Source organism: Spermophilus citellus (assembly GCF_964194105.1).
Source record: "Spermophilus citellus genome assembly, chromosome: 4".
NCBI lineage: Eukaryota > Metazoa > Chordata > Mammalia > Rodentia > Sciuridae > Spermophilus > Spermophilus citellus.
This window is the reverse complement of record NC_138185.1, coordinates 155715002-155726450: the sequence shown is the minus strand read 5'-3', so window position 1 is coordinate 155726450 and position 11449 is coordinate 155715002.

Genomic DNA, 11449 nt, shown 5'->3' with positions numbered 1-11449 from the left:
GGTTTTATTCCTAGACCCTTGATTCATTTTGAGTTGAGTTTTGTGCATGGTGAGAGGTAGGGGTTTAATTTCATTTTGTTTCATAGGGATTTCCAGTTTTCCCAGCACCATTTGTTGAATAAGATATCTTTTCTCCAATACTTTGTTTTTGGAGAAAAAAAGCAACAAGAGTTGCTTTTTTTTATCTAATATAAGATAATTGCAATTTTGTGGGTTAGTCTCCGTGTCCCCTAGTCTGTACCATTGTCTACTAATCTGTTTTGGTGCCAATACCATGCTGTTTTTGTCACTGTTGCTCTGTAGTATAGTTTAAGGTCTGGTATAGTGATGTCACCTGCTTCACTCTTTCTGCTAAGGATTGTTTTAGCTAGAGAATGGCAATTTAAAAGGAAAAGATATACTTGTTTTGCCTTTTGACCTGACCGACAGAAGTTCCCAGGAGTGGCAACTAAAGCCGTTCTCCAGGAATTTGGTAGGGTAAGTAGCAATTTATATTCATACAGCATTAACAGCATCACTGTGTCTGGCTTTGAAATAACCAGAAAGGATATTTTGAGTTTATGGTGCTCTTGGGGACATGGGATCTATGATCTGAGGTCAGGCCTATGAGTTGAGCTAATCATTGAGTTTTTTGTCTTTAGGTAATTAATACTTTTCACACTTTAACAATTACTAATTGTTCCCTATAAAACTAAAAGGTAAAAATTCACTGCTATTTTTTTATGACATATATTATTTTCCATTAAAAGTCACATAAAATGGGAGTACCATAGTTGAATTCTGGTTATTTTATTATGTTTCTATAATTACCTTCTAAAACTATACCATTGCTTCCTTGAGTTTTTTTTTTCAAGTTAATTATATAAACAATAAGACTAGTAATTCCATCCATAGAGCAACCCAAAAGCACTTTTTTTTTCTGATTTTATTTTACTAGATTGATGTTCTGGTCCACAATGCTGAAAAATCACAGCACCCTTTGATTGTAGATAGCAACTTGGATGTGTTCAAGGAGCTAATTGAGCTTTACTACTTAGAAACAGTGTCCTTGACAAAGTGTGTTCTACCTCACATGATTGTGAGGAAACAAGGAAAGATAGTTACTGTGAATAGCCTTTTGGATATCGTACCTTCATCAGCCTGCAGTGGATATTGTGCCAGCAAGCATGCTCTCTGGGTATCATTCCTTGAAATCTACTCCAATAGAACTAACTCAAATGTGTCTGTGGGGAATGTGGCCATCGTTAGAACTGGACAGTAACATGGGGAAATAGAAATAGAACTTTAGTATAGAATATCCCCAGTTGATGATATAAGACATACTTGTTTTGCCTTGATATAAAAGACTTGAGCCACACATATTTCAAACCTATCCAGCATATGTATATTGAGTACCTGCCTGTGCTTTCCAATGCAACCTATAAAGATAGGATTTGTGTGTGTGTGTGTGTGGTTTTTTTTTTAGTTGTTGGTGGACACAACATCTTTGTTTGTATGTGGTGCTGAGGATCGAACCTGGGCTGCACGCATGCCAGGAGAGCGCGCTACCGCTTGAGCCACATCTCCAGCCCGTGATTTGTGTTTTTAAGAAGTGTAAAAGTCTAGGGGTTGGGGTTGTGGCTCAGAGGTAGAGTACTCACCTAGCATGTGCGAGGCACTGGGTTCGATCCTCAGATCCACATAAAAATAAATAAATAAAATAAAGGTATTATGTCCAAGAAGTATAAAAGTCTACTCAGCATGTCACTCTTTACCTTATCCCCATTCCTGTCCATCCTCTAGAAAACTGGGGATCCTCCTCTCCTTTCTTCTATACAGACTTCAGGATGTGTTTTCTTCCTCCCTTTTCTGTGGCTTCTTTTCCTTCCCTTTTTTACTTGCTGTCTATTTTACGTGGTCTCATTATATATCTCATCTGGATAATTAGTCCTGGGCCTGATATCCCTCTTTAAAAACCTTGATTCTGTTCGTTCTAGTTTGATTGGAAGAAGACTTAGTTAAGATAGAGGCCGGGAGAAGAGCTTGATTTTGAGTTTCAAGAATTATGAGGTATAAATATGGGAATTGATTTAAATTTTAATGTTGACTTTAGAGTGCATAGAACTCATTAGATGAACTCATTAGGCCAGTAGAAGAATAAATAAATGAGATGAAAATTTATGCTTGATACTTCTAAAGGTCAGTTTGAGTCAATGTTTCACCTTTGGAATAGTGGGATGCAATAGTTGCATGGTTGTCTTACTCTCATGAGCTTTGGTTCTTTAGGATATCTTCTCTCTGCTCTGAAAAACAGACAGTTGAAGTGATGAAGATGAAGAATGCAGCACTGATTTCCTACTATTTAGAGATGGGCTGTCAGTCACTTCCTGTAGAGCAGCTGGGCAAACCTCAGGTGGGTAGATGTGGGAGGGTGGCCACCTGTCTGTTGGCACCAAGAGTCTCATAAGATTTGCAGGATGCTCTCAATAAAACATCTGGCTTGCCTCCAAGACTCTCTGTTTATTTACTGAATTTGATCTTCTGATATGATGTGGTAGGTTATGATGCTAGTTAGTTATAAGGGTAGTTGAACATTGAGGAGAGGAAGCTCTTTGTGAAGAACACACTGCGTCTCAGATTCCCAGCAAGTCACAGAATGAACTTGTTTCATTGAAAGGTTTACATGTTGTAGTTGATGGTATTTCCAATAAGTTGTTTGAACCATCTTAAGAGAGAGGTCTCAGTGTTTGATGAGTGGTTCGCTTGATGTCTTTTCTGCTTTTGCTATTGAAAGGCAGAATTTAAAGGTCTGAGAGCTCTTCATTTGTTTACAAAGCATCCATTTCTCACAGGCACTCTGTCAGTCTCAGATGGCAGGAACCCTCCTAACCCTCATGAGGCCTGGGATTAATCATGCATCTTATGGCACCTCATAATTTGTTAGGCGGTCAACATTTGAGGGCTGGTAACTGAATTATGATGTTGGATCATATGTGAGTGTACCATGGGTAAGGTGTTTAGGTTTTTACTTTTGTTTTGGTACCGGAGGATTAAACTCAGGGGCACTTGGCCATGATCCACATGCCTATCCCTATTTTGTATTTTATTTAGAGACAAGGTCTAACTAAGTTGCTTAGCTCATCATTTTTGCTGAGTTTGGCTTTGAACTCATGATCCCCCTGCCTCAGCCTCTGGAGCTGCTAGGATTACAGGCATGCATCACTGCACCCGGCAGGTGTTTAGACTTTTTAATAGTTAATCTGGCTTCATAATAATGTTGTCTTGGAAAATTCCTAATTTAGGATCAGAGATGAAGAGAAGTAGATTTCTGTTGACTCCCTGTTGATCAGTATGCTTAAGTCTAGAAGGTCTAGCTTGTTTCTACAAATGTCATTCAGTAGGTGATCATATTAAAATTTTAAGTGGCCAGGTACATGTCTGCTGAAACGAAATCTTCCTGTTAATATAGTAATGTAATTTGAAAAGGTTGGATTTCTTTCTCTGTGATGAATTTCTGTGCAGCATTGATCCCTCTGTACTTCCTATAGCCCCAGACACTGGCATTTTAGATGACTCTGGGGAATAAAGAGAAAGCCCACCCTAGTGATTTCTGGAGAACATGCACTTGTTTTGGAGCAGGGAGATGAGGATTGCTATGAGGAGGGTGTATCAGAACCTTCTGTGATAGTTTCTTGCTGGTTCACGGTTTGCCAACCATAAAATTCATTGATGGCAAGAGCCACTACAAACAAGGTGGCTAACTGCTTATATCTGGCAAGAGCTGGGAATGTCTTTCATGGATCACCCCTGGACTCATAGTGGAAAATGCCTAACAAGTTTGCATGACTATACTACCTGTCCTTTGCTCAGGAATTTCAAAGCATATTTTGATAAATCACAAGATATGAGTGTGTATTTTATTTTGTTTCTTTTTTTCCTTTGTTTTTCTCATCTTTTTTTCTTTTGTATCTGTTAGGGATTTTTTTTTAATAGTCTTTGACCTGAACTTACCAAATATGCAAGCATAACAGTTTCTAACATTTGCCCAGGATCTGTCCAGACAAATATTATGAAGAATGCCCTAGCTGAAGAAGTCACAGAAGTAAAAATTTCTAGTTTGGAAATAATTAGAATGCTTTATTAGTTATATCTTAGTGCTGTATTACTTCGTTTCAGGGTTTTTAATGTCAGAACTGCTTTTATGTCAGAAAATTTAACTCATAGAATTATGAAAATTGCTAAAGTTAGCTGAAAGTGTAGCTCACGGCACCTCATAATTTGTTATGATTGAGATTGCATTCTATTCACCTTGATGATTGTTTCCTGGCATCCAATTTAAATTAAGGCTAATGAAATTAATAAAATACCACTAATAAGTAGTCTGCCATTATATATCCACTATTGTGTAACAGGGTTTTTTCCCTGTTAATAAATGTATTTTGTCTTTTATCCCCATGTTTCCATGATTCATTGAATTTCATTTGCCAAATATATGTCACAATAATGGGTTTTTTAAAATTCTGATTTGTTAATGATGACAGAATGCAATTCATTTCATATTACACATATAAAGCATAATTTTTCAAGATACTGGTTGTATACAAAGTATTTTCACACAATTCGTGCCTTATACATGGACTTAAGGTAATGATGTCAAACTCATTACACTATCATTCCTAATCCCTTGCCCCCTTTCTTTCCCTCCCTCTCCTTTGCCCTATCTGAAGTTCCTCCATTCCTCCCATGTTCTCCACCAATAGCCATTTTGCATCTGTATCCTCTTATCAAAGAAAACATTCAGCCTTTGTTTTTGGGGGGTTGGCTTGCTTCACTTAGCATTATAATCTCCAACTTCATCCATTTACCTGCAAATGCCATGATTTTATTCTCTTTTAATACTGAGTAATGTTCCATTGTGTATATACACCACAGTTTCCCTATCTATTCATCTACTGAAAGACATCTAGGTTGGCTCCATAATTTAGCTATTGTGAATTACGCTGCTACAAACATCGATGTGGCTGTGTCCCTGTAGTATGCTGTTTTTAAGTCCCTTGGGTATAAACCAAGGAGTGGGATAGCTGGGTCAAATGGTGGTTCCATTCCCAGTTTTCCAAGGAATCTCCATACTGCTTTCCAGATTAGTTGTACCAATTTACAGTCCCACCAGCAATGCATGAGTGTTCCTTTTCCCCTATATCTTCGCCAACACTTATTGTTGTTTGTATTCTTAATAGCTGCCATTCTGACTGGAGTGAGATGAAATCTTAGAGTAGTTCTGATTTGTATTTTTCTAATTGCTAGAGATGTGGAACATTTTTTCATATATTTCTTGATTGATTGTATATCTTCTTGTGAGAAGTGTCTGTTTGGTTCCTTGGCCCATTTATTAATTGGGTTATTTATTTTTTTGGTGTCAAGTTTTTTGAGTTCTTTATATGTCCTAGAGATTAGTGCTCTATCTGATGTGCTCTATTTGTTCCCCAAATGTAGGTTCTCTATTCACCTCACTGATTGTTTCTTTTGCTGAGAAGAAGCTTTTTAGTTTGAATCCATTCTATTTATTGATTCTTGATTTTAATTCTTGCCCTACAGGAGTTTTATTAAGAAAGTTGGGGCCTAATCCAACATGATGGAGATTTGGACCTACTTTTTCTTTCATTAGGTGCAAGGTCTCTGATCTAATTCTTAGGTCCTTGATCCACTTTGAGTTGAGTTTTGTGCACAGTGAGTGATAGAGGTTTAATTTCATTTTGTTACATGTGGATTTCCAGTTTTCCCAGCACCATTTGTTGAAGAGGCTATCTTTTCTCCAATATAAGTTGTTGGTGCCTTTGTCTAATATAAGATAACTGAAGTTATCTGGGTTAGACTTTGTGTCCTCTATTGTGTACTGTTGGTCTACAGGTTTATTTTGGTGTCAATATCATGCTGTTTTATTTAATATTGCTCTGTAGTATAGTTTTAAGTCTGGAATAGTAATTCCACCAGCTTCATTCTTCTTGCTAAGGATTGCTTTGGCTATTCTGGGTCTCTTATTTTTCCAGATGAATTTCATGATTGCTTTTTCTATTTATAAAAGGAATGCCATTGGGATTTTGATTGGGATTACATTGAATCTGTATAGTGCTTTGGTAGTATGGTCATTTTGACAATATTAATTCTACCTATCTAAGAACAAGGAAGATCTTTCCATCTTCTAAGATCTTCTTTCATTCTTTAGGGTGTCATAGTTTTCATTGTAGAGGTCTTTCATCTCTTTTTGTTAGGCTGATTCCCAAGTATTTTATTTTATTTTTGAGGCTATTGTAAATGAGGTGGTTTTCCTAACTTCACTTTGAGTGGATTTGCACTGATGTACAGAAATGCCTTTGATTTATAGGTGTTGATTTTATATCCAGATTCTTCGCTGAATTCATTTATTAGTTCTAGGAGATTTCTGGTGGAATATTTTGAGTCTTCTAGGTATAGAATCATATTATCTGCAAATAGTGCTAATTTGAGTTCTTCTTTTCCTATCCAAATCCTTTTAATTTCTTTGGTCTGTCTGATTGCTCTGGCTAGAGTTTCAAGAACTATGTTAAATAGAAGTGGTGAGAGAGGGTATCCAGTTTTTAGAAGGAATCCTTTCAAATTTTCTCCATTTAGAATGATGTTAGCCTGGGGCTTAGCATAGATAGCCTTTACAATGTTCAGGTATGTTCCTATTATCCCTAGTTTTTCAAGCGTTTTGAACAAGAAGGGATGCTGTATTTTATCAAATGCTTTCTAGATGATCATATGATTTTTATCTTTGAGTCTTTTGATGTGATGAATTACATTTATTGATTTCCGTATGTTGAACCAACATTGCATTCCTGGGATGAATCCTACTTATCATGATGCTATCTTTTTGATATGTTTTTGTATTTGATTTACCAGAATTTTATTGAGAGTTTTTGCATCTATGTTCATTAGAGATATTGGTCTGAAGTTTTCTTTCTTTAATGTGTCTTTGTCTGGTTTTGGAATCAGGGTGATATTGGCCTCATAGAATGAGTTTGGTAATGTTCTCTCTTTCTTCATTTCATGAAATAGTTTGAGAAGTATTGTGCTATTTCTTCTTTAAATGTCTTGTAGAACTCAGTTGTGTATCCATCCAGTCCTGGGCTTTTCTTGGTTGGTAGACTTCTGATGGCGTCCTCTATTTCCTTTCTTGAAATTGATCTGTTTAAATTGTGTATTTCATTCTGATTTAGTTTAGGCATATCATATGCCTCTAGAAATTTGTTGATGTCTTTGATATTTTCTATTTTACTGGAGTAAAAATTTTCAAAATAATTTCAAATTTTTTCTATATTTCTTTACTGTCCATTGTAATATTTCCTTTTTTATCACAGATATTAGTAATTTGAGTTTTCTCTTCCCTTCTTTTCGCTAGCACGGCTAATGGTTTATCAATTTTATTTATTCTTTCAAAGAACCAACTTTTTTTGTCAATTTTTTTCAATTATTTGTTTTGTTTCAATTTCACTGATTTCAGCTCTAATTTTAATTATTTCCTGTCTCTTACTGCTTTTGGGGTTGATTTGTTTTTTTCTTTCTAGGGCTTTGAGATGTAATATTAGGTCATTTATTTGTTGACCTTTTCTTCTTTTAAGGAATGAACTCCATGCAATGAACTTTCCTCTGAGTACTGCCTTCATAGTCTCCCAGAAATTTCGATATGTTGTATTGGTGTTCTCATCTACTTCTAAGAATTTCTTAATTACCTCCTTGATATCTTTTGCAACCCATTGTTCATTTAATAGTGTATTATTCAGTCTCCATGTATTGGAGTAGCTTTTATTTTTTATTTTATCATTGATTTCTAAATTCATTCCATTATGGTCTGATAGAATGCAGGGTAGTATCTCTACTTTTCTATATTTACTAAGATTTGCTTTGCAGCATATTATATGGTCTATTTTAGAGAAAGATCCATGTGCTGCTGAGAAGAAAGTGTATTTGCTCATTGATGGATAATATACTCTATATATGTCAGTTAAGTCTAAGTTATTGGTTGTATTATTGAGTTCTATAGTTTCTTTGTTTAGCTTTTGTTTGGTAGATCTATCTATTGGTGAAAGAGGTGTGTTAAAGTCATCCAGAATTATTGTGTTTTGATCTATTTGACTCTTGAACTTGAGAAGATTGATGAACATAGATGTTCCATTATTTGGGGCATATATATTTAAAACTGTTATGTATTGTTGATGTATGGTTCTGTTAAGCAGTATGAAATGTCCACCTGTATCCCTTTTGACTAACTTTGGCCTGAAGTCTACTTTATTTGATATGAGGATGGAAACCTCTGCTTGCTTACGTAGCCATGTGAATGGTATATTTTATCCCAACCTTTTACCTTCAGTCTGTGGACATCTTTTCCTATGGAGATGAGTCTCTTGGAGGCAGCATATTATTGGGTCTTTTTTTTTAAAAATCCAATCTACCATCCTATGTCTTTTGATTGGTGAGTTTAAGCCATTAATATTTAGGGTTATTATTGAGATATGATTTGTATTACCAGTCATTTTTATTTATTTTTGATATTTAGCTTGACTTGGTTTCTCCTTTAGTTGACTCTTATTGTAGGTCTTCCCTTTGTAGATTTTCATTTCCTCCTTGTGGAATATTTTGCTAAGAATGTTCTGTAGTGCAGGCTTTCTTGGTATAAAATTTTTTAGCTTTTGTTTATCATGGAAGGTTTTTATTTAATTGTCAAATTTGAAGCCTAATTTTGCTGAATATAAGCTTCTTGGTTGGCATCCGTTATCTTTTAGAGCTTGGTATGTGTTGTTCCAGAATCGCCTGGCTTTGAGAGTCAGGGTTGAAAAATCTGGTGAAATCCAAATTGATCTTTCCTTATAAGTAACCTGATTTTCTCTCTTGCAGCCTTTAAAATTCTATCCTTATTCAGTATGCTAGGCATTTTCAATATAATGTGACTTGGTGTAGATCTATTGTAATTTTGTACATTTGGTGTTCTATAGGCTTCTGGTATTTGGTTTTCCAATTCATTCTTTATGCTTGGGAAATTTTCTGATATTATTTCATTGAAGAGAATGTGCATTCCTTTGGTTTGAATCTCTGAAACTTCCTCTATTCCAGTAAATCTTAAATTTGGTCTTTTGGTGGTATCCCACAATTCTGTTCATGGTTTCTTACCATCTTCACTGTGAGGTCAACTATGATTGTATATTTTGTCTTCATTGTCTGAGGTTCTGTCTTCCAAGTGGTCTAGTCTGTTGGTGATGCTATCTATTAGTTTTTTAATTGGCTTATTGTTTATTTCATTTAGAGGATTTCTGTTTGGTTTCTTTTCCGTGTCTCTATCTCTTTCTTGAAGTAATCTCTTGCAACCTGTATTTTCTCTCTTATTTCTTTGTTGTTGCGATTGATTTTTGCCAGTATCTGCTCACTTTAGATCATTCTTTAATTCCCAAATCATTTTAATTATGTATATTCTGAACTCCTTCTCTGACATTTCACCTACTTCACTGTTTCTGGATTCTATTGTTGTAGTGTGTTGGTTTGTTTGAGGCACTTTCCTCCCTTGTTTTTTCACGATGACTATGTGTCTTCCTCTCTTGTAGTGTAGGTCTGAGGTATTACAGCTTCTGCCCTTGTATTATAATGTGCCTACAGTTTACTAAGACCTCACTTTTAAGGGAGAGATCAATATTATAGCACTCAATGTACCCAGTGTGCAGCCATATATCAGTTAGCTTCCATTTTTACATTTACACTACATTTTTTTTTACTATAAACAGAAATGATGAGTTCGGTTATCTTCAATCATACAATCAATAGGTTTGTGTAACGATTAACAGTTTCTGATGGTCAAAGGTGGACTGGGCGGTTGGCTGAGATGTTTATGAGGTAGAATGTGAGAATATGGAAGTATTAGATTATATGACTAGTGAGAGGGATAATCATAGGAAGTTGGCTGTTAGTAGGAGAAACAAGAGATAGGCAACCCTATGCAAGACTCCCTGTTATCTCAGCAACAGGATAACCATTCACACCTCTAGTAGAGAAACCTCTGGTAAAGCCAGAACACAGGGACTTTGGTGATGTCTTACTAGGTCCTTATTGTTATCTCTTGATAGAAGCGGCGATATCCCAATTTCATGGCAGTGGCAGCCTCAAGCCTGTATGTTTCCTGATGTTGGGCTGTGGAGCCGTGCTTTGGTGAATAAGGAACCCCAGTGCGGGGTGGTTCTCAGTGTGGGTGAGGGGTGGCTCTGCCCTGGAACTCCGGGCCACAGTGGCATGGGATGGGCGGGTAGGCTGTGGGGATTTTTAAGGGGAATATGACCTTCCAAAAGGATGTGACTAGTTGGCCTTTGGGTTTTTCTAGCTTAAACATTGCATGGAAGAGCTTGGGAAAATACCCAGCATTCATGTAATTTTAAACTTTTCTTAGATTGCAGACCACGATGGAATTTGGTGGCATAGCATGGCCACAAGTCATTGTGTATGGCTGATGTTAATTGCCTTGGGCAATGATTTAAAAGAAGTTTGGATTGCAGAACAACTTATTTTGTTGGTGGCATGTTTGTGGCAATATATACCAACATTGTTCTGGTAGATGACCAGCAAATTATGGAAGGAAAAGATTGTGGTAAGAACAATTTAAATATTTCTTAATATCAGGTATCAAACTTACAGGAAAGTATGAAATCCTATAGTGAATAAAACATTCTTGCTACCTCTCCGCTTATTTCATGATATTAAAATGAAAAGTATAACAAGTATTCCATCCTCAAACTTATCTGAATGTTTACTGTATATTTTGACTAGTCTTGGAGAAATGAGTTTTCTATGAGGTAAAATCAAACCAAAGGTTGCCATGTTTTTTCTATACTTACTGTTTGACCATTTTATGTGTCCAAATGCTCTTTTCAGACTGTCTCTCCATAGTAAGTCCTACCCTTCCTACGAGTCTCTTGGGTAAGGGGTCACCTCTTTGAAGTGATCCCTGGCTTTCCCTCCCACCTTTCCCCAGGACTAGGTACACAGGAGGGCCTGTGCTTCCTTCTGTCAAAGCACCCACTGCATTGCTATGACAGGTCCATGTACACTATGCAGGACATGCTCCTGTAACCTTGTTCCTGACTTACTCTGCATGTGTAACATGTGCCTGTGTACACATCTATGAAAAAAAGCTGGTTGCTCCTTTTAGCCCTCATTGCTATAGCGATTAGTGGAGTGACTCATTAACTGGTTATACAATTGTGACCACCAGAAGATTTTAATATACTGATTAAAATTTAATATACTGATTACACAGCAAATGTAATGAGTAACAGAGGACAATGCCCCAAAGTGATGACAAAACAGGAAATCACATAACTCTTTCCCGACTTCACCTCTAGCCTGTCCCCTATCTACTGTCCCCATATAAACACTAAAATGCCAAACCAAGGGGTGACTGTGTCTCCCTCTG